The following is a 5,506-nucleotide window of genomic DNA, read 5'->3' on the forward strand; positions in this document are numbered from 1 at the left end:
CTCTGGTGGTTGTCTCTGGCCATGAAGGAGGACCTTCCTTTCAAAAGTCCAAACAGGATGGTGGTCACCACTGATGCAAGCCTCTCCGGCTGGGGAGGTCATTGCCTGGGTCAGTACACACAGGGAGTGTGGAATCGGGAGGATTTGGAACCCAATATCAGTTGGCTGGAGCTGAAGGCAATACAGCTAACTGTGCTTCATTTTCAAGACCTTCTTCTGCAAAAGCATGTACTAAGGACTGACAGTGTGACAGCCAAGTCACACATCAGTTATTGGGGGGCAGAAGATCGCATGCTCTCATGAAGGAGACCACCCTTCTGTTTGTGTGGATGGAGACCAATCTGCTTTCAGTGTCAGCCGGACACCTGTGCTATTCATCAAACCTTCAGGCGGATTGGCTAAGTCGACAATGGATAGACCCTGCAGAATGGGCTCTAAGTTCAGAGGTTTTCACTAAGATTGTAGAGATAGTGGAGAGTCCTGAGTTAGACCTGTTTGTGTCCCCTCTCAGCACTCAGCTCCCAGGTTCTTTGCAAGATACCTTTGCTACCAGGTGGAGCAGATAGATGCACTCATGTCACCATGATCTCATGGGCTTCTCTATGCTTTCCCACCTGTCACAATCCTCAGAGCCTTCATCAAGAAAATTTTTTCAGAGGGGTCGGAGATTATCCTGGACTGGATAAAACACCCAGGACTGTGGTGGGGCAGCTCCATGGCACAAGGCTTCATGGGAGTCCAATGTATGTAGAGAGGGGGTTTGGCTGCGGCAAGATCAACACTAACCAGAACAGGATGCATTCCTTGCAGGAAGGGTGGATTAACATCTAATAAATGAACACATTTATGATCAAGGACAACCCCCCCCCCCACACACACAACTTGCATCTGTGCAACCTTGTGAGCCCTGAACACAAACGTACTTAAAAATGTGAGAAATAAAATGCCAAGGCAGATCAGACACACACACAGAGAAGACAGGGCTATTAATGGATTAAGGCAAAGGATGGGACGACAGCTCAGTGGCAGAGCATCTGCTTTGCATGCAGAAGGTCCCTCATTTAACCTCCAGAATCTCAAGGTGGGATTGGGAAAGACTCCTGCCTGAAATCCTGGAGAGCCACTGCCACTCAGTGTAGGCAATACTGAACTAAATGGGCTCTTATTCAGAATAAGGCAGTTTCCTATGTTCAAGATACGTTGATCTATGATATTTGCTGCCACAAGATGTGGTGATGGCTTTAAAAGGGGATTAGACAAATTCACGGAGGAAAGGGCTATTTCTTTTAGTATATAGGATATACTAAAATACTTTAATACTTTAGTATTCGGATATAATGGCTATATGGATCCTCCATATTTTAATACTTTAGTATTCGGATATAATGGCTATATGGAGCCTCCATATTCAGAGGCATTGTACCTCTGAATTACCAGTTGCTGAAGGGAGCAGCAGCAGAGGCCATCTGGCTAGCTGCTTGAGAAACAGAGCCAACCAGCACGGCTCTTTTGATGTTCTTTAAAAACCTGTTGTGTTACAAGTCTACTTAATCCAGTGTTTCCTGAATCTCTAATAATGGAGGCACTTTATTTATGAATTACCACCCCAAAGATTTAACTGTAGATTATGTAAGAATGACCCAGCCAATCTAAGAATTACCCAACTTCCAGAGAGCCCATCCCCTGTATTTGTAATTTTGCCAAGTACTTTGATTACAGGGAACAGTGGCACATACAGAGAGAAACAGGCAGCCTCTTTTGAGGGTGAGTTATTTGGTGCATCTCTGTACTGGAAGTGACTGACTGATCAAGTCACATTCCCAGTCCCAGCACCGGATGACTGACAGGCATCCAGACTAGATCAGTTAATCATAGAGAGGTACAACAGACAGGCTTTTTTTGCAAATATGTTCTTCAGGCTTACAAGAGCCTTATCTTTTTAAATTCATATATTATCCTTAGCACTAGTATTTCTCTTGTGGTGTGCAGTTTGGATTTTTATTTTTATTTATTTTATTTTTTATTTTATTTTTTTTGCTGTATTGTGAAGAGGGAGCAAGCAAAATTGGGCTACTGTCTTTTCAACTGCTTACCAAGCAGCCTGGACAAGGACCAGCCGTGGTTTCCCCATTTCTTGAATAAGCCTTTAGGAGAGTATTTATAGGGCTGTGCACTGTATTTAAATGTGGTGGTTTAAAAAAAAATGCTTTGTGGTGTGACCTTGTATGGGCACAGATGGTTCATAAATTGTTACGTACTAGAGTCTTACATTGAAGTTGTGGACCTGTCAGAATTTGACAGATTGTCTTCTTTCTTTCTTTGGTTCCCCCCCTCCCCACCCACCTTCCTTCTTCCTTTGGGAAATGCACAGCCCTGCATTGACATGTATCCTTGATTAATAGGAGAGCCACAAAATGTTCAGCAAAGGTTCTCTTTTGCTTTTAAGGAGGATTTTTATTGCAAATAAGGAAAGCCATTGCACTGATCTAAACCTAGCATTATAGCATAGCAAAACAAAACAAAACAAAACACACCCAAAAAACAATTAAATGAATTATCCTCAATTGCAAACAAATTTCTAGTTTAGACTATTCTGTTGAGGAGCTAAGTAAGAACACTTGCTGTCCAGTATGTCTCAGTTGAAAATTGCAACTGACTACTTGGATGTGTTCAATGACTCAGTACAATTCATGGCAACAGAACATGAGTGTCATTCAACCTCCCTCCTGATGGTTCCACTTCCTTGAAAAAAAACCACTCTGTCCCTCAATGTCCAGAGATTGTGTTGCTTGTTTGAATTCCAGCTGAAACACTCTGCTTGACCATTTATCTTGATGCCTTTGCTGATCTGTTTTGATGTGTTAATAAGCCTGTGTTATTCATGAGTATTAGCTAATTTGCTTCCTTGACCTGTGTTATGAAAGGATCTGATGCAGGACAACTATGGCCCCAGCCATTGGCTCAGCTGCTCTGAGGTAAGAGAGGGCCATGCTGGCCGTGATATCTGACTGTCGTGTTTAGGGCTGATGGAGAAACCATGCTTCACAGGCAAATTTGGGCTACACTAAACAGTACAGGAATATGTTTACATTAAGGAATTGAAAAGTACACTTTTTAGCAGGATGAACCTTGTGGCCTTCTTGAGTGTAGGGGAGCATTTTTGTACCCTCAGCCTCCACTTCTATGTGTCATTAAAAAAAACCTGAGAGGAAGAGGTGAGTGATTTTGAGATTTAATTTCATGAACAAACATAGCTATGCTTAGCTCTTCTTGCAGGTACAGTATGTATGGCTGAACAACCTTGCAGGTTTTCACTGGGGACAGAGGGTTATTACTGCTTTTACAGAAGCTTCCTCAGTCCTTGGAATGGGAAAACTAAAACAGGCACCGCTGTTTTGACTATGACTATGGCACCAATTGTGCCAGTGAAATCAGTTGTGTGGAGCGGGGGGTGGTGGATCTGGATTGAGACCATGGTGAGGGCAAAGGATTAAAGCCCCCTTCCCTCATGCCACGGTCCCAGTATGGGACCATGTTCCTAGTGGCTCTTATTTAATACAGAAAAGTTGAGCACATCAGTGCTCATGATGTGCTTAATATCATGTGTAGCTTGTCCCTCAATGTCCAGAGATTGTGTTGCTTGTTTGAATTCCAGCTGAGCTGACTGTACTTAGCGACTACCTGACTGACACTGATGGATTGACTGTTCTCTCCATCCCCACCAGAGCACATTGCTCTAAACCGGTGGCCTCTGTTGCTGGTGAAGCTGAAATGGAGCTATTAATGTGGAAAGAGACTGAGATTCTGCAACCCCAGGAAGACTCTGATGCTCCCCTGTTGGCTTTCCAGGTCAGCCTTCTTTTGGGCATGCTCTTTGAGAGGTTACCTGGCTCACAAAATAGATACAAGGGCCGGGAGATGATGGGAAGGTGCCTTCTATCGGGATTTGCATGACTATCAAATTGTTTATGTGAAAAAATAGCTACCTCTTTCTTTGGATGGAATGTAGAAGGTCACCTTTGTTTCTGTCTGAAAATCAATATCTGCCCTTAACCCCCATTTCTAAAGTGTGTTCAGCTCCTCACAGATGTTTTATGACTTAGCAGGAGACTTTGAAACACCTGGAAGAAGGTTTGCCTATGACCGAGGGGAGTGTGGGAAGGGCAGATGTGCCGCTGCTGCAGATAAAAACTTTTAGAATTCTTAAAAGCAAACCTTGTCTCCCTCCCCCTTTTCTGCAGAGAATCCCTCCTGCCCAATCGCAGCTCAGCTCCTTCCAGCTTTTTCCCCCTGTTGAGAGAATAGATTGCTGCCAACACGGTTTGAAAGAGGCAATCATGCAGTTGACTCGTGCAGTCGTGCATAAAACTGGGCCGGCTATTTTTCAGGCAACAAAGCAGATGGCAACCATCAAAGCGGAACCTTTAATGCCTTAGGCGGTCCTACCCTGTTATGGTGGACCTGAAAGGTATATACAACGAATATCTGTGATTATTCGTTTTGGGGAGCAAAGAATCACATATTTGCATCAGTTAAAAAGTGTCCTGAATATATAGCAACAGGTTTTTAAAAGGTATTGTGAAACTGCAAAAAATAAAAACAAATAGTTCTAGTAAGAACTAATCTCTTCCCTACTTTCCTTTCACTGTCCCTGAAATGGGACTAAATTTGGTTTAAATTGCAGTCCACAAGTTAGACCGCTTGTGCCTCAAATGTTAACGTGTCTACCGTCTTGGAACAGGGAGGATGACATCATTACAAACGACACCATTGAGGCATCACTCACTACAACTGTACCAAATTTGGTTCAAATTGGTTAGACAGTCCATAAGTTAATGCACTTGTGCCCCAATCGTTCACATGTCCACAATCTTTGATCGGAGTGGATGACATGATCACAAACTACACCATTGGGGCATCCCTATCTGTCCCTACAGCTGTAGCACATTGGGTTCAAATCAGTTAGGCAGTTCACGTTAGCCCATTTGTGCCTCAGAAATTTACGCGTTCACCATCTTGAATTGGGGTGCATGACATCAACACGAACTACGTTGTTGAAGTGTCTCTGTGCCATTAAGGTGTCACTATGTATCCCTGTCACCTTAAGTGACGCAGCAGGGAAATGCTTGACTAACAAGCAGAAGGTTGCCGGTTCAGATCCCTGCTGCTACTATATCGGGCAGCAGCGAAATAGGAAGATGCTGAAAGGCATCATCTCATACTGCGTGGGAAGAGGCAATGGTAACCCCCTCCTGTATTCTACCAAAGAAAACCACAGGGCTCTGTGGGTGCCAGGAGTCGAAATTGACTGGACGGCACACTTTACTTTATGTGTCCCTACAACTATACCCGATTTGGTTCATATTGGTCCAGGCATTGCGAAGTTGATAGTGGGGGGATACACACATGGACACATGAAATGCTGGGTGACCTTTTAAGCCAACTGGAAAGTAGGCCAAAAAAAAAAAGGAAAAGGACACAACTTCCTATGCAAGATGGTTGTGCA

At 43.7% G+C, this 5,506-nt stretch overlaps 1 long non-coding RNA gene across 1 annotated transcript; it reads left to right on the top strand.

The window, feature by feature from the left end:
• The first annotated feature begins 1,586 nt into the window (after window positions 1–1,586).
• Window positions 1,587–4,582, top strand: LOC128347917 (uncharacterized). Its single transcript, XR_008317837.1, has 4 exons — window positions 1,587–2,385; window positions 2,925–2,975; window positions 3,656–3,849; window positions 4,242–4,582. It is a non-coding gene; the product is annotated as an uncharacterized LOC128347917 (long non-coding RNA).
• The last annotated feature ends 924 nt before the right edge of the window (window positions 4,583–5,506 follow it).

Source organism: Hemicordylus capensis, chromosome 2, assembly GCF_027244095.1.
Source record: "Hemicordylus capensis ecotype Gifberg chromosome 2, rHemCap1.1.pri, whole genome shotgun sequence".
In the NCBI taxonomy this organism is placed as follows: Eukaryota; Metazoa; Chordata; class Lepidosauria; order Squamata; family Cordylidae; genus Hemicordylus; species Hemicordylus capensis.